The sequence below is a fragment of the Malaclemys terrapin genome, chromosome 4 (assembly GCF_027887155.1).
Source record: "Malaclemys terrapin pileata isolate rMalTer1 chromosome 4, rMalTer1.hap1, whole genome shotgun sequence".
Lineage (NCBI taxonomy): Eukaryota > Metazoa > Chordata > Testudines > Emydidae > Malaclemys > Malaclemys terrapin.
In genome coordinates, this window is record NC_071508.1 from 114,786,923 (window position 1) to 114,813,089 (window position 26,167).

Sequence of the window (26,167 nt, forward strand, 5' to 3'; positions counted from 1 at the left end):
AAAACCATGTGGAACCATTCAGTTTCATATTGATTCTTTTTGAAACCATAACCCAAGGCCCTAGCAAAGAAGGGCAGCAGTGACAGACTGGGGTAATGTGCATGCAGAGAAGAAAAACCACATCCTTCTCCATTTGTGTGTCACCATCATTGAAGGCCAAAGTCACCCTGAAATCAAAAGGATCCAGCCTTAGTGACGCTGACAATGCAAGGAGATGCTCCGTGACATACAAAGTCTGTAGAATGCAAAGAAACGGAGAGTGATTGCAGAGACAGTCACCGTCTTCAACTTGCTGTTTGGCATCAGGAGTCATGGTCTACTCAGCAGCTGCTGGTGTTAAGTAAACCCAGGCAGCCTCCAGTGTCTCTCTCCCAGGTTTACACATAACCCACTTGGGGGTGGAAAGAGGGAGGATTCTCCTGATAAACACTAGGCAATTTGCCAGTAGTGTGGGAGTCGCCCACAAGCCATTTAGCTTCAAATGATGGCACTCCTGAGAGATACCTGAAGTACACTGCACCTAATTGTTCCCCCCAGACACTAATAAATTACTCTGAGGGCGTGATTTCATTTCTGCTCTTCACATGCTGGGAGCCTCTGTATCTGAGTGAGCTTCCCTGTGGTGCAGCACTAGTGCTTTCTACTTTGTATTCCACATGACACAAATGCTATAGATGTTTAGTGCTATATTCAAAGGGCCTGTTCCCCAGCACCTTTACTATTACGGTACGTCAGATTCAGCCCAGTTATCCACTGGCTATGGAGGGTGGAAAATGCCCAAATCCAGTGCTTCCTTCCTACAGCCTCCATTAATTATTTCCCAGTCAGCTACCTCTGGTCCAGTTGGCAGCCCATTACAGCCTGTACAGCCCTGTGAATAGAATTTCTTTTTATATTAGTAACTGTAGTTAATCCCCTCTCGTAAAGAAGCAAAATACTCAGCTCTCTCAGTTGCTGAGTTTTTGAAAAGGGAAAATAAAACTTGCTTAGGAAATATCATAACTGAATCCTCTCCTGCTGCTTTATTTAAAGAACAGTCTGTGTTACCATTAGGAAATTCATGGATTTACAAAATCTGCATTAGCCATGTGTCTGGGCTGATATTGGGTGTATAAAGTCACACCCCAAGGATGAGGGATTTATTTCTATTCCATCCAGCCCCACCACCCCCAAACTTCTCCCTCACATACATACTAACTTCTGGGTATTTGTAGGTTATAAAATCTTTTTTAAAAGACCCAATAGAAGTTTACCAGCTTCAGAAGTTTAGTGAGCAACAATAACCCTAAAATGTCTTTTAAAACCAAAAGTGTTTCACTGGCTATACACTGAGACTGAGCACACATTGGAATTTCTTGTAAAGGATATAGACACAGGCCTGAACCAGAACTTTGAGGAGGTTTGGCTTTAGAGCCAAGCTTCATAGCTTGGTCCTAGGTCTACAATTGGATATGACCCAAACCTGAAAATCTCAACAGCCCACACCTTGAAGTAAATTCAAATATTGGTCCATATCTGGACTGAGCATTCCAGTCCCTCTCCAAAAGGAATGTGATGTCAAAAATAGCCAAGGAATCTATTCTCCCCCAGCTGCCTCACTCCCATTCATAATAGAGTGGGGTAATATGCAGGAATAGAATACAACTGCCCAGAATAAAACATCCTACATATGCTCATTAATATCTGGAAAGGATTACATTTACAGCAGGGAGGATTTGGTTGTGAATCTGAAGGTGCAAGACAATTGGGGTGAAAGTGAAAGGCAGGAGTGAAAGCAGCAGAATAAGAACAATGGACTTCAAAAAAGCAGAATTTAACAAACTAAGAGAACTGGTAGGAAAAGTCCCAGGGGAAGAAAATCTAAAGGGAAAAAGTAGTTCAGGAGAGCTGGCAGTTTCTCAAAGGGACAATATTAAAGGCACAACAGCAAACTATCACGATGCAAAGAGAGATAGGAAGAATAGTAAGAGGTCAATATGGCTCCATCAGGAGCGCCTTAATGACCTAAAAATCAAAAAGGAATCCTACAAAAAGTGGAAACATGGACACATTTCTAAGAATGAATACAAAATAATGGTGCAAGCATGTAGAGCTACAATCAGAAAGGCTAAGGCATAAAATGAGTAACACCTAGCAAGGAACATAACAAGCAGTAAGAAGAGATTCTATAAATATGTTAGGTTTCAGGGTAGCAGCCGTGTTAGTCTGTATCCTCAAAAAGAACAGGAGTACTTGTGGCACCTTAGAGATTTGTTAGTCTCTAAGGTGCCACAAGTACTCCTGTTCTTTATAAATATGTTAGTAAAAAGAGAAAAATGAAGGGAAGTGTCACTACTTTATGGGAATGGACAACTAATAATGGATAGCATCAAGAAAGCTAAGGTGTTTAATGCCTGTTTTGCTGCAGTCTTCATTAAAAAGATGAATTGTGATCAGATGCTTAACAGAATGTTAACAAGGGGGAAGGAACACAAGCCCAAATAGGGCAAGAACAGGTTAAAGGATATTTAAATAAGTTAGATGTATACAACTCAACAGGACTGATGAAAGTCACGTAGTATATTTAAGGAAGTAGCTGAAACATTCTCTGAAACGTTCACAACTATTTTTGAGAACTCATGGAGGACCGGTGAGGTCCCAGAGGACTGGAGAAGGGCAAAACATAGTACCTATTTTAAAAAAAGGAAAACTAAGAGGATCTGGGGAATTATAGATCAGTCAGCCTAACGTTGATGCCTGGAAAGATACCAGAACAAATAATTAAATTATTAATTTGTAAGCACCTAGAGGGTAACAGAATGATAAGTAATAGCCGACATGGAGTTGTCAAGAACAACTCATCCCAAACAAACCTAATTTCCTTCTTTGACAGGGCTGCTGTCCTAGAGGATGGAGGAAGCAGTAGACATGATATATCTTGATTTTAGTAATGCTTTTGAAACAGTCGCACATGACATTCTACGAAGCAAATGATGGAAATGTAGTAGATGAAATGACTATAAGGTGGTTGCACAGCTGGTTGAATGACCATACTCAAAGAGTAGTTATAATGGTTTACTGTCAAACTGGGGGGGCATATCTAGTTGGGTCCGCAGGAATCCGTCCTGGGTCCAATACTATTCAATATTTTCATTAAATACTTGGCAAACAGAGGGGAGTGTATGCTTATAAAATTTGTGGGTGACACCAAGCAAAGAGGGTTTGCAAGGACTTTGGCAGACAGGATTAGAATACAAAATGACTATGACAATTGGAGAATTGGTCTTCAATAAATAAGAAGAAATTCCATAAAGACAAGTGCAAAGTACCACACGTAGGAAGGAGAAATCAAATGTGTAACTACAAAATGGGGACTAACTGGCTAGACTGTGGTACTGCTGAGAAGGATCTGGGGGCTGTCGTGGATGAGAAATGGAATATGAGCCAACAATGTTATGCAGTTGTGGAAAAGGGTTATATTATTCTGGGGTGAATTAAAGGAATGTCGTATGTAAGACAAGGAAGGTAATAGTCCTGCTGTAGTCAGCACTGGTAAGGCCTCCACTGGAGTGCTGTGTCCATTTTCTTAAACTGTGGACAAATTGGAGACAATCTAGATGAGAGTAACAAAAATGATAAAAGGTTTAGAACACCTGACCTATGAGGAAAAGTTAAAACTGGGGATGTTTAATCTTGAGAAAAGAAGATTGAAGCGGGGAACTGATAACAGTCTTCAAATATGTTAAGGGCTGTTATAAAGAGGACAGTGATCAATTGTTCTCCATGTCCACTGAAGGTAGGACAAGAAGTAATGAGCTTAATCTGCAGCAAAGGAGATTTAGGTTAGATATTAGGAAAATATCTTTAGACAAAAAGGGGGTAAATTAAAATATTATTTCAGTTTTCCTCTCTGAATTTCATTGCCTTTTGTGGGATTATACATGAGATTCATAATTTATTTGAATGGAGTAAATGTATACCAATGGTTACTAAATGAGCAAAGAGAGAAGTATTTGCTTTTCTTTAAACACAGCCATCAATCAAGAAGGAATTAAATGAAAATAGCCAAATGGGTTCAAAAGACTCCAAAGATATTATCTTTGCAACTACATATAAAAGGCAAGAAAATGGAAAAAGCAACAAAACAACAATTCAGGCACTGACAAAATATCTTTATAAGCATCCAATTACAGTCAAATCACCTGCAACATGGGGATTGCTCATTTTGGGAAGGAAGAAGGGGTAGAGGTAAATTTGAAAGGGAGGAATTCATTTGAGCCTAAAGTTGTCTTAGCCTGGAGAACCTGAAATAATCCTGATCATTAGAGATTCTCTTAGTGTTTGCGCCTGGCTCTGACTTTCCAACCATATTAGTGTTTCATTTACTGGGCAATAAGGCCCGGGACAGTGATGTAGCATTCAGATTTGAGCCAATATTCCGGAGAAATGAGGAATAACAAATATCAGCAGGAATGCACTGGAGTTGCTCACTTTCATCCACCTGTCCTGGCACCGTTTAGCCAAAACCACTGGCTCATTGATAATATTCAATATTTGAATTTGTTTTCCCTTTGTCATCTCCCCCAAGCCCACAACAGGGCTGTATGAGATGTGCATGCCTTCAGACAGCATTGTTAGTCAGCTATGTGATGCTTGGCTCATGAAGAATAATGCATTAAAGGGCCAGTGTGCCTATTCTTCAGCCTTGGGTATCTCTCTGAATGGCAAATTTACACTACTCTCTGTTCCCCAGAAGGGACTTACATCCCTACTGTTCTCTGGGGTGGGAGCAATGTTTTGTGCATCATCTCTGTGATAGATGTGTGTCAGTGATGACTAGTTTTGTAGTTGCTGAGAGCTTTCTCTAAATCTAAATTCAACTATTTTTGTGGTTTAGTAAGTGTCATTCTGGACCAAGAACAGTGTCCCCACTGGGTAAGATACAAGAGCCAGTGCAGGTAGGAGAAGCCTCTGGTATACTTTTATTTCAGATTATTGTAAAATCCATCCTATTTGAGGCGCTTTACAATAAGAGAAAAAAAGACAAATTATGAATCCCAGTGGCTGGGAAAAAGCCAGCAATTCTCAGAAGGGTTAAAAACAAATCACCTATCTTGATGTAGAACTGGGATAGATACCTCAGGCCGTGGGTTTTCATTAAATCCTAGCCAAGAGGTTTTCTTTCTCTCTTGCTACCTTTGCTTGCAAAGAGAGATTTGGGGTCTTGCCAGATCTGGAGTGTACATTAAAACAAGCCTCATCTACCTGTTCATTCATCCGTGCAGTGCCTGCATTTCCTTCAGTACAGCGGGAAGAGAAAAACTAGGCAAAGAGGAGCTGCAAAGAAAGAACATGTCAATAACACCAAAATAAAGCCTGATTGAAGTCATGTTTCAAAGAGGGACGGGGGGGGGGGGGGGGGGAGTGAGGTGAAAGACAGGAAGAGACTTTCATTTAAAGAGGCACTCACTTAATGGGGGAACATTACCCTGGCTTTTTATAGACATATTTTAAAACTGAGAATCAATTCAATATAGAACAACTAGATCCTCATGAGCTAGTTTCTCCAGCTAGGTGGAGAGAAAAAAATTATTCCACTTGCTCCTCCCTATCACCTTTGTGAGTGACCTCCACCAGCCTCCCATCAGGAATCCACTCGTTCTCTTAAGTGGCATTAACTTTTAATGCCATTGGCTCCAGATAATAGAAATAACTTTTGTCCTCTCAGTGCTCCTCCCCTTGGCACACACACATGGTTTACCACAAAGTTTGGCAAACTGGAATCCAAACTCCTCCCCAGAGTGCTACAGGGGGTTGGCGGATGGGGGTGAGGTGGGGAGGGATTCCTGGTATAGTGGCTCTGCTGGGCCAGTGTCCCACTGCCATTCTTTGTCTTCTGATGTCATAACAATTCTGAATTAGAGTTGGCTGGATGAAATGCAGGTGTTGATGGCAGGCTGAGATTCTGCCTCTTTCCATTCCCCTCTTGCTCACACACAAAATTTAAACTATGACCATGTTTCTTTTGTTTCTTTCTACTGTTGTGTTGCCCCTTTTTGACCCCAGAGGCTAGTCCAAGTTCAGGGCCCTAGGGATGTTCCAGTTAGAAGTAGAAATTGATGGATCTGGTATTTACAATCTTGCTTCTTTACAAAGAGCGTACAAAATCCTGCTTCTGCAAATGCAAGAGTAGCGAAGAACAAAAGAAGCAGATTCTTAGCTTATACCTCAAGTATCTTTAGCCAACACCAGGCCCAAAAGCTCTCTCTCTAGCTTTTTCCAGGGTCACACTGTGCTTACAGGCTTTTGCTTGGCTTTTTGGCTTTCCCTAGATGTCTCTTCTGTGTGCTCTCAGATACGCAGCCCCTGGTCAGAATGCCCAGTGGAACTAATTGCCCACATAGTGCTAGTTTCTGGCAGACTTTATTAGGCATAGTTTTCAGTGTGGCCACTTAACAGCTATCTTAAATGAAGGGTGCATTCACACACCATTTTCTGCCAGGTTTTAACTCAACCCATAACAAGATTTAACCCTAGTGTATAATGCTATCTTCTCCCGCAAGCCAGGTTATTGCTGGTGTTGCTTTCTCCAGAGCCATCTTATACTAGGTGCTCCGCACCTAATGTCTACCCTAGTTGGCACAAGTTCCATTTTCCTGTGGCACTGCCATCATCCCCTCTTCTTATAGAGGTCAAGCAAAATAGGAGCTGTTCATATTTGTACCAAAGACCAAAACCATGGGTAACTTGCATCGAAGTTTCTGGGTTTTTTTGGTTTAAAACTGTGCAAAACTGGTGCTGTTGCAGTTTTAGCCATGAGTTTGGTCCAATCAGCAGTTTTAGCAGAGTTCTTGTTTGAATGTTGGTGTTTGTTTGAATTCAAGTGATGTTAACCCAGGCAAATGGGAACCAACTGGAAAGTGTACCCAAGCATTCGCAGATAAAGAGCTATACCTGCATAAGCATTGGTGAATAGGGGACTATCTTGATACTCTCTTCACAGGTCAGTATGGAGTGCAGATGACTTACAACTGACAAAGCTTCAAGAGAGGAGGCTAGAGAGCTACTGGTAGAAAACTCACACAGATAGATCACAGCATAGAGATGTTATGCATTCTTAGGCTGTGATAGAGATACAGTAGTTATTCTTTCCCCTCTGCCATGACATGAGGAAAATGCTATCCAGTATCACTGGTTGGCATGATAGGAAGGCCTGATATGAAATTCTGATATGGAGGATTTGCTGTGAGGACTTTTCCATCTATTTTGGTGAAAGAAAGACTCAGGTCTGGGATGCTTTAGTCTGCATCATGGAGATGATATGAGAGCAGGAGGAACTCAGTCTAGCTTTCCTCAGTGATCCCTTAGATCTCTTGGATCACCTGAGTCCCATTGCCCACAAGCTGGACGATTGGCCTTTGTGAGTGATGAAGGGAAAGTTTTGACCCATTATTGACAAAGATTTTAAAGATCCTCTTAAATAAGTGGTGATAAGACTCTTGCTCAAGAATCTCTCTCTTGATATTCGCCTTCTTGTCAATTACCACCTGTTTTGTCATCTCCCATTCTGGAGAAAAGTTACTGAGAAGTTTGTTTGGTGGCAGCTACTGACATAGATGGATTTATTAGGCATCCAGGATCTCTGTCTTTCTAGTTTTAGTGTGGAGAAGATATTATTAGCTAAAGTTGAAGGCCATGGACAAAGTATCCATGATGATTTTATTAGACTTGTCACCAGCTTTTGACACCATTGACACTGGCAGGGTTCCGTCCTGTAATTCTCCTGTTCAAAATGATCCACTGCTTTGTAACTTCTAGGTTGGATGACTGCTGTGTGCACTTCTTGGGACTACCACTTGAAGACCATTGAGAAGCTTCAGCTAGTGCTAATGCTTATCTCTTGAGTGGGTTGAGCCATTATGGATTCTAACAGTTCCCTGTACTGGTTGCCTATTCACTTCAGAGTGCCAGTTAGAATATTCATTACAGTCTATAGAGGCTTAAATGCTCTGGGACACATTTACTTCGCTTGTAGGTGCTTTAGAAATGTAGATTGATAGGGATGGGACAGGATCATCTCTCTCCTTCTGAGCCACAATAGGAGTTATGATCTGCTGGGCCATTCTTCCAGTCGGTACCTGGGATTTAACTGTCTACTTTTAACAGTGGGGTATTCTCAAAGGACATCACATACTTCTAAAACCTGTTTGCTGGAGTAGGCCCATGGGGGTCTGGATACAGTGAGTTTGCGGCGCCGTACAAGGCCTTTCGGGTGCAGGAATAAGAGTGCCAAGCTTTTGTCTACAGTGTGGTTATAGCCAAGATATTAAAGAGACAAGGTGTGTAAGATTCTATCTTTTATTGGACCAGCCTCTATTGGTGAGAGAAACATGCTTTCAAGCTTAGATAGGGCTCTTCTTCAGGAAGAAGACCAATGCTGCAGCAAGAGATATTACCTCACCCACCTTCTCTCTCTAAGCTTTTGGGGGCCTGGTGATGGTCATAGATATAAGTCTATAAAATAAATAACAAATGGTCTGATTTTCAGAGGTACTCAGCATCCGCAACTCCTATTGCTTTCAATGGAAATTTTCAGTACTCAGCACCTCTGGAAATTGGACCATACACCTCTATAATTGCCATTGTCACTTGTTTGCTTTAAAATGGATAATTTCTTGCTCCACTCACACTCCTTGCCCTTCCATCCTTCTCTCTACTTTCTCCTTCCCCAAGTGACATGAACTTGATTAAACGAAAAGTCCATTCCTCACCCCACCCCTGCACTTGACGGCCATGAGGGGGTTGTTTCTTTTCTTCTTTTCTTGGTTTTATTTAGTTTTTATCCGCCAACATTTTCTTTTTCCCCCTCTGTGATTTCACAGCCACGAGATAAATAGCCTTGTATCTTACAAGCTAAATACAATTACTGCTATCAAAACCAGAGTCTTTCTCTTCCCGTAAATGTCTCTTGGAAGCTGATAAGCTGTTCAAGGCAAACCACGGGCTTCTGTCTAATCCTGAGATTAAACATAACCACCCAGAAGACAGCAAGCAAATTTTTGTTTGGAGGTAGGGGGAAGAAAGGGGGTGGGGAAGTGAGATTCTCTCCTGAGATAGTAAGAGGACATGTGCACAACTCAAGGTTATTTGTAAAGGAATTACACAAAACATAGAAGAGCTTGTTATTATGATGAGGAATTTCATCAGATAATGCAGAAGCTGTTTTAGTTACTAAAGAAAAGATTTAGCAAGGATACCTTTGGGACTGAGGGTGGCAGGAAGGTATGTGCAATAGCTCCTAGGCATGGCTGCTGGTTTTGGATTGTAGTCCCCAGCCCATCTCCCCAACAAGAGATCTTGAAAGATGACAATTAGCTTCTTTGTTATAAATGCCCTATGTTAAATATGGTGAGGCAATATGACCCCAAAAGTCAGGGGACTGAGGCAGGAATACTGAGTTCTCTGCCATGACACTTACTCACTGTGTGACCTTGAGCAAGTTAGCTCACCTTTAGGTGCTTCAGTTTCCCTATCTGTCAAATAGGGAATTTGTGGGACTTCATAATTATAAAGCATTTTGAAATCGTCAGCACCAGGGAAGGGGAAAATAGATTTGGATGGTCCAACAGTTAACCATGGAGGATTTGAGGCAAACTGCTCTGTTCTTTTCTCATCTAACATGTGCCTTCATGTTGCAGGCACAAGCTGATAGGTTGTGATTTCACTAGCTCTCATAATTTCAATACTGTTGGGTTAGCCAGTCCTTGGATGGGAGACCCCCAAGGAAAACTCAGGAACTCTACTAAATGGTGTGTGTGATTCACTAAGAGATGCTCTTTCGTCTACATTTGTACTGCATCCTATACTGCTGCATAGTATGTGCTACTAGAGAATACCATCCATTTAATTAGACATAAAACTGAGGTCTTGACCACTCAGTCATTAAGAGAGCCTGTGGCAAATTTTTTTTTTTTTTTTTACAAGAGTTGGAGAATTATCTTGAGGGTACTGGCCAAACCCCATCATGGTCTTAATATTTTCTTTACTAAATGCCTCTGTTAGTGGATGGCGAGTTAAGGAGAAAGAGGTGACCTGAACTGAATTTTGATTAGCTTTGTGAATTGCATGTGATCCCTGATGTTACTTTCATACACTTGGTTGTGGCATTTAATTTTTTGTATTGCACTCATTTTGTGGGACTCAAATGAGTCTTCAGATGCTTCCTATCTCCATGGAGCGGAGGCAGCAAGTAAAATCCCTTTGACAAATTTATTGCATCTTGTAATGAGTCTAAAACGTATAAAAAGCCAGGGTTATTAAAACAGCACTGGAGATGCATAGTTTGAAAGCAGCGCTGTAACATATGTTGAAAGATCTGCCAAGAGGGATGATTAAAGCATGACAAGTTGATGAAATCAAGAGTTGATTGTAGCTTGTCACTGCGGGGCCAGAAAATTTATAACATTTTTATAAGGCTGGAAGATACATAAGCATGACTACAAGGTATGTGCACACATACATGCTGCCGTATAGATACAGTGAGACCTACATAAACGTGGACAAACATTACCAAAAGAGACAAAAACACTCCAGGACTCATGCGCGCACACACACACACTGTTCTGGGCATAGAGTCTGGAGCTATGAAAAAGTTGTGGAAATTTTATCATTAAATTTTACTTGGAAATTTTCACCATTTCACTTGTGCACTTGATGTTTTGTTCTTCCACAGACATGTGGAGCAATTATTAACTTGCACTGTGCTCTTTCTCTCCAGTGGTTGCATGGAAGCAGTATAGTGGCTGTCTTACTTTTGTACATGATGAGATGAAGGAGGCAAAAAGTGTTAAAGAGAAAAATGATTATGCTAATTTTGCAGACATCCTTCTACCTGTTCGGGTTTCATCTCTCAAAGCTAATCCAGTATCTGATGGCATCCTGTGGTGAGGTGTGTATTCTTACCTTCACCAAATACTTCCAGTCAACATCAGAGAGTGGCGCTAAATCAGGTGCCTGTGTTTCTGTCAGCTTTGCATTAAGCAAGAAGCAACTTAAGCCAAGCAGGTCGGAAAGGGAGCTCAGCATTACTTACCAGCAGCAGGAGGGGTGAAAATAAAGGCAGAGGGTAAGTGAGGAAGTATATGTATAATTACACATACAGGATAGCATCTTCCACAGCAGATATGCTGGCCTGATTCCCCACCAGGATCCCATGGAGAGCTCTTGAATTAGGAGCAAAAGGGTAGAGTTACTCTTCTGAGCTCTGTGCACAGAATGAGCTCCAGCCACTTGAGATGTCAATGCGCACTATTGCGGTGGGTCTGCCAAATCTAGGGGGAAAAGGTGATTTTTAATTTGAATTAGCTAATGTGATTTGAAACACTCATCACCCAGCGTAGTCACTTTAACACCTTTAAAGTTACGTGAAAGCCTAGCTTACAACATGTTATCTAAGTCGATTTTTAAAGCACCACCTATTCCTTAGGCTAGACTGGTTCTCGGAGTAGATTGTGTACATCTTCATAAGCTGATCCTGACATTGTGTACATCTTCATAAGATAATCCTGACATTTAAAATGTAATCACTGGGCATCTGAATTAACAAGATGAATAGCGAAGCTTGTACCTCTCTCAGCTATTGTTCCAGGTTGTTTGCAGTTTCAGACAACCTTCACTGCATGGTTACAGTTGTGAGCTAAAATGTGACATGAACTAAGTATAACAGAAAGCTGAGTTTCTGAACAATAAGAGGCTGCTTAGGGTGCCGTTAAGCTGTAGCACAGGATATTGGCCCTATTTGAGCCTGCCCACTGTGCACCCAAAGCATTATTGGTTCTTATAAAAATAAACTCAGGCAGGAACAGTCAAGTTATAGGCATTTCTCAGCTCTGTCCCCACTTTCGTAATTGTGCAAGCAAAACAGACCTGTAGACTCGCAGGTGGCAGTGAATTGTCCTGAACACTCATACTGAGTGCAAGATGGGCAGTAGGCTGCTGATAGACTCCACACAGCTGCTTGTGTTCCTTCTGGCCCTGTTTGACCCCAGCTCAGTGCATATCAAACCGAAATAACCTCCTCTTCCCCTTTAAATAATTCTTGCCTGGCTTCTAGTCCTATCAAGGGAATATAAAACCTGCCTTCTTCTCTCACTGTAGCAGGGAGCAGCACACTTACTTCCTACCGCTACAACTGAGCGCTCACATAGACAATCACTCCGGTGTGTAAACGCACACAGAGACATGGTTTCTCTGAGATGCACATTGACTCCTTCAGACGTGATCACAAGCACACACAACCCAAGAACCTGCTGTGCACATAGCTACAACCCTTAAGACCTGTGCACGCAGGCACTTGCACACAGACATGCTTGCACAACTCTGTCCAGCAGACCACCTGGCTGGTTGTGTCATTTTGCAATATAACAGGCTTTGGGTCCCCATTCTCCCCGCCATATGCTGAAAATGCTGAACTAATCTTGGGGAACCTGCAGTGCACATGCAGTTTGTGACACTTCAATTGACATCACGTCCTGGATTTCCCTCCCACTGAAATTTTCTATAAAATCCCGGGACATTTTATTTCAGACAAACTGCAAATGAGTCCATCACCGGGAGGGAGATGGGCAGGAATAGGGGTATTAGCACTTTTTCTGCAACAGCCATGGAAAAAAAATGCACAGAGACATGCTTGAGCAGCAGTCTTCTCAGTACCACACAAAGGAGCATAGGATTTTACCATATTGCATCAGACTGTTAGTCCAGCGAGTCTAGTATCCTACCTCCTGCTGTATCAGACTGGATGTTTAATTTATCCAGTCTAGTGGTCAATGCTAGATGTGTCAGAGAAAAATGGAAAAAAATTGACCATAACATATCTGACTTACTGGATTTTGCTATCCAAAGGTGCTGTGTGTGGGGCAGTTTCCTTCCTGCCCCCTGGAGACTATCCACTTATCCATCTAGTCCAGATTCCTACCTAGGATAGTGGCCAGATGCTTCAGAGAAGGATTAAATATCCACTACAATAGAAAAACACACACTAACATGCTCATGGGGGAAGTTTCTTTCTGTCTCCAGGTAGTTAGAGATTGGCTTATGTCCTGAAGCATGAGGCTTGATATACCATTTACATGTGTACCCTATCTATTGTAATTGTGAATATTCTTCTTATCCCCATATTTTTCTAATCCTGTTAAACATTTAACCTCAATAATATCTTGTGGCAGTGTTCCACAGAGTAATTATCTGTTGTGTCCAGAAGGCAAACAAATGCTGTTTGACTTTCCCTGTTAATATTTGTTAACCTGTCAGGATCCTGGGTGAAGGTAGGCCAGGCTAGTGGCAGGAGCTTGGGGGCCCAGAACTGAAGCCAGGGGTCAGAGCTTTATCAGGGTAAAGAGTCAAGTTGAGGGTCAAGCCAGAGTCCGAGCTGGATACAGAATCAGGCCAAGGGTCCACTTGGTTTCCTAAACACTTCCTGGTATGCCCCATGGGCTTATATAGGGTCAGGGAACCAATCAGGGATCACTAAGACCACTGTCAGATCACATGAGAGGAAACTTCACATGGCATTCAGCCTATATGGATTGTAGGTCACAGGGAGTGGGTAGGTTACAGCTGCTGCTGGGTGTCAGGGTGGGGATGTTAGATAGCTCATGGGTCTAGGTTCAAGTCCCACCAATCCTTACATAACCCATGGGATGTAATCAAGGAAACACTTCCATCCACTTTCCAGCTGGAATTTGGTGGATGCTAGTGTCTGCCATATTATAAGCAACTTACCTGACCCAAAGAAGAAAGGGAGTTTGCTGCTTACAAGCTATATAATAGGATATATAACTTTTCTCTGCTTCCTCCTAAGTACCCTCAGATCATCTCAGCCCTTTCTTAACCGTGGTCCCTCGATCTGGGGTATTTTTGCAAATGACTTTCCTCCAGACATTAGAGGAAATGCCTCTGGAAAGGCATTTGCTCCAGATCCTTGGCTGTGGAGCAAGAATGCAACTCAGGAGATGGAGACCTTTGCATTTCCCCAGTCCCGAGCCTGCTCTGTTCCATGCTAATTATCTAAATTATGCTGGCTACCAAAAGCCCTAAGATGCCAAATATGACAGCCAGAGAACTGGGCAGCATAAAGATACCCTTCTTTTCACTTGGCTACGGTCTCCGCTCCCCTCGCTTGCCAACAACAGGTAGGGCATTACATAAGCGCCATGATACAGGCTCTACACTACTAGAGGATTCCCCTGCACTGGGACATTCCTGCCATGCTCAGATATGCTGCCTTTAAGGCTGTAATTCAGTGATGCTGTGGCATGAAGCAGCTTCACTGCACTGGGGGACCGGAGCTGTCATTTTTGTTTCCTTCTATTTTTCCAGTGTGTTTTCCTAAAAATTATCACCATATTATTCTCCAGGCACAGTAGTTAGAAGCCAGCTAATTAGTTGCTCTCTCAAAGAATTCTAGAGGGAAAGTTTATTGCTGCTCATGTACTGCATAGTATAACCCTGACTATCCTAAACTCCGTATATAATGAACTATCATGTCTCTCTGTCCATTGGTCTGTGGTTATATGAACTCCCAGTTACCCAAGCACGTATGATACCATCAGAACAGTTCTGATGGATAGATTTCTACTGTGTGAAATGAAAGGTTATTGGTTCTATCAGCCCATGACTTTTGCAGCTCCGTAGCTATGATCATAATGTGGTGCTGGAGAAAGATGGAGAAACAGGCTAAATTGATTATTGTGAGAGAAGAGAATTCTGCTAGACAGCACAGCTCATTGAACTGCTAGATATTAGTATTGCTCCATTTCTCTGTCAGGTTACTACTTTTTTAGTTTTCTGGGCAAATGGAATTATCACAACATGTTTTCTCTCTCTCACATATGATACATAAACATGACTACATGGTATGTGCAGACACACACACACTTCCATATAGACACAGAGAGGCATGGACAAACACTATCAAAACAGGCAAAAACACTCCAGGACTTGTGCATGTGCATAGAGAGAAAACAAACAGCTGGACCAAAGGATTGGCAGCTTGAGCAATAACTTTGTGCTTTTCAGATCTTACTGCCTGCAGCCAGAACGGTGCCAGCTGTAATCCCAGGTTGACACATCTGACTTGCAGTGATTGAAGCAGATCAAACACATCGGCATTCCCTCTACTCACAGAAAGGCAGCAGAGAATACAAAGTCATGCAAAGGAAACCATATGATTTAGGCCAAAAGTAGGAGGATTGCAGGAAGGGATCCAGAAACGAGGGGACTAATAACGGGGCTGGAACTTCTGAGTTTGCAAATAACTCTCTGTCCTGCTTTGGGCAAGTTCTTTTACCACTTTGTGCCTCAGTTACCCCATTTGTAAAATGGAGATAAAAATCCAGGTTTACCATACAGGGTGCTTGCGGGAATTAACTAGCTGATATTTTACAGCATATTAAATTATAAAGTATCTTAGTTCCAGACTCTTAAAATCCAACCTGTCCTGCGCAAAAGGAGGGTTTTCCCCTGCCCTGGGAACTCAGTGTTATTCAGTGGCATTGACCCTACATAACAGGGTACCCCCTGCAGATTGGGTGGCATTTTAAGCCTCTTCTATGTATTTGCAATATTACAATAAAATAGAACGTCTGTAGTAGTTTTCAGAATCCTTTTCAAACATCAGTGGATCAAGCTTCAGAACTCCCCTTTTTTCACATTCTGCTGTGTGCTAGGTATTGTCCTTCTCCACTCCCCTCCCCTTTCTGCTGGGTAAGAGTGGAGTTCGGTGGTGGGGAGGCATCGATGTATAAACAAGTAGCATGGAAGGGGATGTACTGTGTCTGGTGAAAATGTTCAGGGCTGCAAATATTTGCCTACATTACAGATATCAGGATTCTGATCATATCATAGAGAACACATCACTGAAAAGGGTAAAGGAGGGAAAAGAAACTGCAGCCGCTTAGCCCTCCGGATCCTGTTTCTGATACAATGTTTCTTGATAATGATTGGGGTGGTTCCTCTGCATCTAGTTCATGGACCTTGCTTCCTGGAAGGAAGATTTGAATCCTCCTGCGTTATTTCCACACTCTTGCAAAGAAGAGAGAGATTTTTGAGGGAAGGCAAAGTTCACAGATTTGTATCAATCGGAGGTGGAAAAGGCCTGTTAAGTCATATTTCGTCCACTCCCCAGTCAGTCTAAGAGTCCTGCACTATATTCTTCCAGGCTTTATCCAATCCAATTTTAAATAATTCAAGCAGTGGGGCTTCCAACATTTCCTTAAGAGACTATTCTGCAGGCTAATAGATTGCACTGGTAGGAAGTGCTTCTCAATAATCACCTTAAATTTCCTTTCATCACTTTCTTACCACGGCTTCTAGTTATATCTCCGTGGAGCACCATAAAAAATCCCTCCTCTTCCTTGGGGTTTGCATCTTTCTGATGTATGGATACAGTTATCCTTTCCCCCCTTGACCTTTCATTTAGCCAAACTATACATATTTATTATTATTATCATAATTACCTACTTTCTGAACACCATCAGTTTACTCAGCACTGTACAACTAGACTTGGAAGGATTAGGTTGTTATCAGTAAATGTCAATTTCACTATCTACGCACAAACCCATGAAAAACATTTCCACTGCTGATGACTGAAATATGATCCAAGTGAATCAGTGCCTATAAAATAAGAACTGGCCCAAATCTTCACACAAAGCTCAAACCAAACCTTTCCTTTGGAGGTTTGGGAAAGTTTGGCTAACCTTCCTACTCCTGTTTTCATTCGGGTTACTCCCACTGTGCTTCTAGATCATGGTGGGCAAACTTTTTGGCCTGAGGGCCACATCGGGGTATGGAAATTGTCTGGTGGACCATGAATGCTCACGAAATTATGGGTTGGGGTTCGGGAGGAGGTTTGGGCACTGGCTGGGGGTGCGGGCTCTGGGGTGGGGCCAGAAATGAGGAGTTCAGGGTGCGGGAGGGGGCTCTGGGTTGAGGTGCGGGGGGGTGAGGGCTCTGGGGTGGGACTGGGGCTGAGGGGTTTGGGGTGTAGGAGGGGGCTCCAGGCTGGGACCGAGGGATTCAGAGGGAGGGAGGGGGATCAGGGATGGGGCAGGCTGTTGGGGTATGGGGGGGGTGAGGGCTCCGGCTGGGGATGCAGGCTCTGAGGTGGGGCTGGGGGTTTGGGGTGCAGGAGTGGGCTCCAGGCTGGGACCGAGTGATTCAGAGGGCAGGAGGGGGATAAGGGATGGGGCAGGCTGTTGGGGCATGAGGGGGGTGAGGGCTCCGGCTGGGGGTGCAGGCTCTGAGGTGGGGCTGGGGATGAGGGGCTTGAGGTGTAGGAGGGGGCTCCAGGCTGGGATCGAGGGGTTTGGTGGGCATGAGGGGATCAGGGATGTGTCAGGCGATTGGGGTTGGAGGGTTCAGGGGTGCAGGCTCCAGGTGGCACTTACCGCAACCAGCTCCTGGAAGCACGTCCCCCCTCTGACTCCAAGGCGCGGCCAGGTGGCTTTGAGCGCTTCCCCATCCACAGCTGCCACCCCTGCAGCTCTGATTAGCCATGAACAGTGGCCAATGGGAACCGTGGGAGTGGTGCCTGCGGACGGGGCAGCGCACAGAGCCGCCTGACCATATCTCCGCTTACTATGTAGGAGCTGGAGCGGGGTCGTGCCGGTTGCTTCTTGGGAGCTGCGCAAGCCCACGACCCCACTCCCCAGCAGGGCAGGCCTCCGACCCTGCTCCCCAGCGGGAGCTGAGGGACGGATTAAATGGTCTGATGGGCCGGATGTGGCCCACGGGCCGTAGTTTGCTCACCCCTGTTCTAGATTGAGGATGCAGAAGTGTTGGAATACCATCTGACTTCCTTTGTAACCTTTGCAAGTCCATTAACCTGTCTTTGAATCAGGACCAAATTGAAAGGTGTGCCTAAGGGAGTCTGACCTGATGCAATATTACACTGGTCCCTTCAGCGTGTAAATTGCACCAGGTTAGAAATTGTTAGACTCAACTGTTACTGACATGAAGCTCACGTCACCTCTGAAGCTGATCCATGGAAGCTAAATTGGTATATCTTATATACTCCCGAGATGGAAAATGGGTGCATCGGGAAAAGTAAGTAGCAGGAGGGTATAAGTTAAGGTAGAGGGGGAGTTGTAGTAATCCGGCTTCCTCTGAGGCAGGGAAAACTTAGAAACAAGTTCACTTACCTGATTGGTGGAGTAATTTCAGATTTCTTTTTTTGCCACTGGAGTCTTGCCTGCCAATTCTCTCCTATTTCTGGTATGTGTGCAATAGAGACTTTGTCTTCTTTTGTTCCAAAGTCTTTGGGTTGAGGTAGCCCCAGTGTGAAGTTCAGCTCTTCACAATAAAAAGCTCCACATTGAAAGGAATGAAAGGGGGAAAGGCAGGACTCAAAGACAATGGTGAGAATAGAAGGAAGGGGGTCAAGTCAAGGATATTCAGGGATATGGGAAAGAAGAAGACAGGAAAGAAAAGGAGACCCAGAATAGCAAGAGCTGCAATTTTTTCTAACAAGGAGTTCAGTGAAAATAGAAAAAAATACCTAAAAGCTGAAGCAAACTTTAATAAAGATAACAATCTCCCCTTCTTCAGCATGTTCCATCAAAGGATCTCAAACCCAAGAATCCACACATCTCCCTGCTCTGTCCCCATTTTACATATGGAAAAGCTGAAGCACAGGGAAGTTGTTACACAAGATATTCAGTAGCAGAAGCTGATATAGAACCCAGGTCACCTGATTCTCAATCCTTTTCTTTAGCTGCAATCCTGTGCCACATGTATGTAGCTCACACCTTCCATTTAGGTTTAGCATTCTTTCAAAACCTAATATGGATAGAGATATTATTTTCCATTTGGTGTTTTTTCTATATTTTGATTAAACAGAGTTAATGTAAAAAGTCCTCTACAATGTGTAACCTAAATCACAGCAGTATTGTGCTAGTGCAGGGATCGGCAACCTTTGGCACGCGGCCCATAAGGGAAATCCGCTGGTGGGCCAGGATGGTTTGTTTACCTGCAGCATCCACAGGTTTGGCTGATCGCAGCTCCCACTGGCCACGGTTCGCCGTTCCTTGGCCCACGCCACTTCCTGCAGCCCCCATTGGCCTGGAACGGCAAACCATGGCCAGTGGGAGCTGTGATCGGCTGAACCTGAGGACGCTGCAGGTAAACGATCCGGCCTGGCCCACCAGCGGATTTCCCTGAAGGGCCATGTGCCAAAGGTTGCCGATCCCTGTAGTAGTGCATCAAAATATACAACTGCTTATAAGCAGAATGCCTGATTCTAATTCTGATTTCAGTCATGGTATTCCTGATTTAACACAGAGGCCAGGTCTACACTAACCCCCTAATTCGAACTAAGGTACGCAACTTCAGCTACGTGAATAACGTAGCTGAAGTTCGAAGTACCTTAGTTCGAACTTACCTCGGTCCACACGCAGCAGGCAGGCTCCCCCGTCGACTCCGCGGTACTCCTCTCGTCTAGCTGGAGTACCGCAGTCGACGGCGAGCACTTCCGGGTTCGAATTATCTTGTCCAGACAAGACGTGATAAGTCGAACCCAGAAGTTCAGTCGCTCGCCGCCGAACTACCGGGTAAGTGTAGACCTACCCTGAGAGGAGAAACAAACCCCAGAAGTGAAATTGACTACTAAAGTGGTTTTACTTTCCAAGCTGTGTGGTGCAAAAAGTAAGCAAACAGATTTAATGAAGACAAACAAACACAATTTTTGTACTTCTTTTCAGTAGTAATAATCAAACATGTTATTAGTAAAATATTTAAGTGGGACTGTTCAATAGATTGTGTGTTTATAAGTTCAGTTGCCTTGCAGATAGATGTGGTTAAGCTGCTTCAATGTTCGTGCTTATTCAGACCAATGTGCTGAAACCTCTGAGGTTGAAAGCAAACTATGTCCCTCACTAGGAACCAATGAAAGATGCTAGCTTCCCAGTGGAGTATTCCAGTGTCACTTCCTAGATAGGTCACTCAAGCTCTAGAAGAAACTAGAGCTTCTCAGCTGATGTCTTTGGGACAAATGGACCTGTACCAGTTTACACCAATAGAGAATTTATTCCCTAAATGTGAACTGAATGCTGGCTGTGATAGTCTAACACAGATTCTTTTCCCCCTTGACTTTTATACTCCTTTTATGCTGAAGCAATCTCAGAACCATTAGCAATTACCTTTGAGAACTCATGGCAGACTGGAGAAGGGCAAACATATTACCCATGCTTAAAAGGGGGATCAAAAAGGACCCCATAAATTATAGAAGAGTCAGCCTAACTTTGATACCTTGAAAGATAATGGAACAAATGATCAGACAATCAGATTGTAAACACCTAAGGGATAATAGGATTCTACAGAATAGTCAGCATAGGTTTGTCAAGTACAAATCATGCTAACGTAATTTCTTTCTTTGACAGGATTCCTGATGGAGGAAAGCCATAGATGTGATATATTTTGATTCTAGTAAGGCTTTTGATGCAGAGATGACATTCTGATAAGCAAACCAGGGAAATGTGATCTAGAGTGAATTACTATAAGGTGGAGGCACAACTGGTTGAAAGACCATACTCAAAGACTAGTTATCAGTGGTTCGCTGTGAAACTTGGAGGGTGTACCCCTAGGTTTGGTACTATTCAATATTTTCATTAAATACTTGAATAATGGAGTGCAGAGAATGCTTATAAAATTTGTGGATGAGACAGAGCTGGGAAGAGTTGCAAGCCCTTTGGAGGACAGGATTAGAATTGAAAATGACCTTGACAAATTGGAAAATTAGTCTGAACTAAACGAGATGATATTCAACAGAAAGGAAAAATCAAATGCACAACTACAAAATGGGGAATAACTGGCTAGGTGGTTGTATTGCTGAGAAGGATCTGGTGGTTATAGTGGATCAGAAATTGAATATGAATCAACAATGTAATGCAGTTGCAAAAAAGGCTAATATCATTCTGGGGTGTATTGACTGGAGTGGCATATGTAAGACATGAGAGGTAATTCTCCTGTTCTGCTCAGCACTGTGGGGCCCCAGCTGGAATATTGGGTCCAGTTCTGGATTTCACATTTTAAGAAAGACCAACTGGAGAGAACAGAAATGCTAAAAGGTTTAGAAAACCTGACCTCTGAGGAAAGGTTAAAAATAATGGGCATGTTTAGTCTTGAGATAAGAAGACTAATAGAGGACCTGATAACAGTCTTCATATATTTTAAGGGCTGTTATAAAGAGGATGGTGATCAATTGTTCTCCATGTCCACTGAAGGTAGGTCAAGAAGTAATAGGCTTAATATGGAGCAAGGTTAGATATAAAGAAAAAAATGTCTAACTGTAAGAGTAATTAAGTTTTGGAATAGACTTCCCAGGGAGGCTGTGGAATCCCCATCATAGGAGGTTTTTAAGAACAGGTTAGACCAACACCTGTCAGGGATGGTCTAGGTTTACCTCAGCGCAGGGAGCTGGACTTGATGACTTTGTGAGGTCCCTTCCAGCCCTACGTTTCTGTGATTCATGCAGTACTTAGACGCCATAGTAATAGGTGCGATATAAAGCGTGTAGATAGGTGGGGTCAAATACCAGGGGTTGAACCTAAAACCAATAACCAGAACTCTTTGCCTTAGTCATGAAGGTTATTTACTTACATTTATCCTACTGAAATTTCATACATCACGAAAAGGAGATGGGTAAATCCAGTTTAAAATCTACAGCCCTAACTTCCGAAAGTTTTCTTACCCTATTACTATCACTATGCAATGAGACAAAACGTTTCATTTTTTTAAAGTCTTCTAAGCACCGAAGAAAAAGTTTCTGCTTTATTCTTAGGCTCTGAATAAAACAGTCTTTGGCATTTATTTAGGGCAGATGAATGTTTTCTTACGGTATTCTTATTAGCATCTTCACGGACTTGACAACATATCAGCTTGTATTAATATTCCACCTGGAAGCAAGTGCTTTCTTTCTGCCCAATGCAATTTACTGGAACCTTTGAGCCACTCTTCCTCGCTGTAGCAGCAGTATATCATCATTACTGGTGTCTGGACCAAGAAGCAACATTTGTCAGTGCCTGAATTGCTCTTTTACTTTAAGTGGCGCAAGAACCCATTTTGGTTTAGAAATGGTCTTAAATTGAGTAAAGCTTGTTTGTTTTCTTAAAGGAACCGTGAGATAACATGCGAAATATTAGTTAGCAGTTTTCAGGAGGAAGTTTGGGAGGAGAATTCTACTTTACCCAGGGTTAGTTTTCAACAACCCTTCCTGGACCATTGTGCAAGCATCAGGTATCCTGTAGGTTAAATGGGATTAAGATATGGGAAGAATTTTAAAGAGATGTGATTACCCTCCCTGAACATGAAACCCTGAACCTTTCTGGGGGTCTGGGAGGAAAACAGAAGCCAAATTTCATGTAGGCAGTAATACTTGAAAGAGTCAGAGTCAGGTCTGACATCAGAGTTAGTCCTAGATATAAATCCTCAGTGGAATCCAAATATTTGCTTTATCCAAATCTGCACCTAGCTGGAAGTGACAGTGCTATACATTTTTTGCAATCAGAGAGGAGAAAAAGTACTTGGAGGAATGTTTCTCTGGGAGCCGACTTCCGTAATGGAATTAAAGTAGAAATGTTACAGAAAATAATGCAGATTTATAGCTGGGAGTGAAAAGAGTATCTTAAATGGGCGATTTCTGTTGGTACTAATAAAAGCTAAGCAGATAAATCCCATGGGTAAAAAGACCCATTCATATTCAAATGACCACAAGTAGCAAAACTAATCACCAAAACTTTTTCATAATGAATGGGATCTTGCAGTCCTTTCATATGGATTGGAATTCTTAATGCAAAAGGATTGCAGTATTGAGTCTAATTTTTGTTTAAAGTAAACTATAATCTCTCCATTCATCTCTGTCTTTTTTGCAAAGAAAATGTTGGATCAGAGCTGGACTCAAGAAAGAAAAAAGAGGCTGGATGGTTTGAGAGGAGTGAGGGTTGCTTGTTTTGTGGGGGTTGGAAGGTGTGTACATGTGGTTTCTAGAAAGAGACAGCACTAAGGTCTCATGAGAGGCCATCACTTAACATTTCAGTATCTGAAGAGAAACATTATTATAGCCTGAAGACTGATGAGGTCACTTCTTATCACAAATGGGATAATTTCCTGTTGAAAACCCTGTGTTACTTTCTATAGAAACTCTCATATTAAATTCTGTATTAATTTATTGTTTTTAAAAGCACAACTCAATATCAATATTAATTTAAGAAGATTTATGAGTGTGTAATGGTGCTTACTCTGCTGAATATTCCATGCATTTAACAAGGGGAAACGTGCTCTTTAAAAAAGTCTTGTAAATGGGGATATGTCGATGAACACATTCTCATGCACATGTTCTTAAAACCGTTTTTACTAATGTCTGAGATAAAGGAGATAAAATTTAAAAAACAGAAACATGAATAGATGCTAAGAGCAGGTACTAATGTGCTAATTTAAACCTTTTTGAATTTTCTAATGTCCTTCACACTTTCATAGCTTTTAAAGGTATGATTTTTCACATATATATTACTATTGGAGGCTATGTCTGCAAAACAAAATAATAATAATAACATAAACTTAAACCTGATTTTAAAAAATCTTTAAAGATGTGGTGGGGAATAGTTATGCCCTTTCTGGTTTTCAGGAAGGTCTAGGATTGATTCATAGAAGCAATTTCATCCAGTCTACCCTTTATAACTCTGTCACCCTTTCCCATTTCCTCCGCACCTGAGTTTTGCCAACCTCTCTTCCTGGAACAGTTTCCTACCTTGCTGAAGATATTTGAAGCACAAGATGATTCAAGTTGGAGAGTGTAAAATCAAATTTCGTAGCAGTGTAGAGTCTTCCAACACTGGTTTGACCTAATTGTCTTAGCCTAATGTGCCCTGCATTAGGGAGATTTCATATGACTTGTAATTTTTCATCCTTTTTTTCAGTCACTCCCCCCAAAACAGAAATATACATTATTATTGGGGCAAAAGGAAAGAGGTCCTGTGCCCCTGTAACTACCACTGGGCCAAATCCTTAGATACGTACTCCTTATTCTTGGAAAACTCCCATTGTCTTTATTGGAAAGTTTCCTGAGTAAAAACTGAGTCAACTCTAACTTAAGTCAATGGGAGTTTTCCCTAATAAGGAGTCAGTAAAAAGTAAGGATGTCAGAATTTATGTAGCCGTATGAGAGTTGCAATTGCTTTGCACCCCTCAGATTTTGGCAAATTAATATCTGATCAAATCATACAATTTTAACTTCAACTCCTATAGACATCCTAAATTCTTATTGCCTCTGTAGCATAGATATAGTATCAGGCTCTCAGTACACACTCGGTCCTTTCTCAGAGAAAACTTTCTGGCTGCAGCAAACCAAATTTCCCTTAAGGAAGACAAACATAATTACTAACAGAGCAAATTCTGTAGGGGAGAAAGGAATAGTGCATTGATGAAAGGCCTGATAAAGAACCAAAATGCCTTACTGGTTGGTCATAAGAAATGTTACACCAAGAAATGAATTGTGTCCATAGTGTATTGTGTCTACATCCATTATTGTTGCTATTCATCCAAGGACAGCAAGACCATTTCCCCCCAGTTCTCCACAGGGGTCCATACTTTACCATCCTTGACTTGGTATGTGTTGCCCCACCAGCATGAGGACTTTCAGAAGAGGAGTTTATCTGCTGGAACAAGAAATTGAAGAAACACCTGGCTTCCATGATTGTCAAAGAAGCATTAAGACCATGACCTCAGTCTGTATTAATCAGCAGATGTTTATTAATGTAAAGACATAAAAGTCTTGTTCTGCTGCTGAATATTTTTCTGTCTAGTTTAGTTTCTTGTACATATATTCTCAGCACTTTCTCAAGTCATTTCCCAGTCCCAGTATTGAATGTGGCTTAAGATGTCAGTTCATGAAGATATGCTCATAAAAGTAAAGAACTGACTTTTGAACACTTTATTGGTGTTGATATGATTTAGGTGTGCAGGGAATATGCATACAGATAACTGACGGTCTCTGCAGTCATTCTGAGGCACCATGGTACATTCCTAATGTGATATGAAGCATGATTGATAGAGTGCATTTCCAATATTTTACTTTACCTTTCCAGTTTAGTCAAAGAAGCCAGTCACGGTTGGCAGGCACTGGAGACTAGGATAGAGGAGCATATACAGCACAGAGCACTGTGTGTCAGCCCACTACTTAATTGGATGTTTCTTCCATAGGAGAAGTATTCATAGCAGTCTTGTGAAAGGACACTTGCCCACAATGGACTTCCTTCAGGGAAGAAGAGAAATGGCTGACTTTCCAGGGTCACTATAGGTCATCTTCCCGTAACAGATTTTTTTCATGCGCAGCTGGCTGTGAGTCTGTCCTTTGCTCCAACCTAGCAACCAGACTTTTGTATGTTGAGTGTTACGACCGGAGGTATTAACCAAATCCAAGTTGTTTTCTGCTTTACCTCTGAATTTAAAGAAATGCAGCGAAATTTTTTAAATAAATCTCTTACCGTAACTTCTACGCTATATCAAACATGAATTTTTGTCAGATTAAGTCCTGTTAATGTCTATCACAGTAGCTCCCCCTCTCCCAGACAGTAGTTGGTGAAAACCACTTCTACCTGATTTTATCCTGCGGAGGGCAGCTAGTACATTACTCAGTTAGCATTTCCAAGCTACACATGCCCAGGAAGGATTATGGAGCATGTGTGATTTAACACTCACTGCTTCCCTTATGGTGGCATCTGCTGTTGAGTGGGTGGGGCATCTTGCCAGCTGTTAGTCACACATTTTTCAATGTCCTGTTTTTATATTGCCATACCAGAGTCTAGCATCTGATTTGGAATAAACAAATAAATATGAAGTCATTTTAACTGATTCCTTCTTTATCTTATACCACAGATGGGTATGTGGCATTTAGAAACAAACACACCCCAAGGCATGATTCCTGGACTTAGGTTTATTTAAAACAAACAAGCAATAGCACGACAGTTTACAATAGTGTTAATTCAGTGAGATGAGCTCTTATCCCAGCTTGCTATCATATTTTTTTAATGAAGGTCTTTTGCTTTGTATGTGCATTTCAGCCCTAAACAAAAGCGTGAGAGATTGACCTTGAACCATTTGACTCCATTTATTTGATCAAATTGTCTTAACATAAATA

At 42.2% G+C, this 26,167-nt stretch overlaps 1 protein-coding gene across 7 annotated transcripts in view; it reads left to right on the top strand.

Moving 5' to 3' along the window:
* NRXN3 (neurexin 3) overlaps nucleotides 1–26,167 on the top strand; it is a 1,374,011-nt gene that overhangs the window by 1,201,274 nt on the left and 146,570 nt on the right. The gene's annotated exons all lie outside the window — the stretch shown is intronic.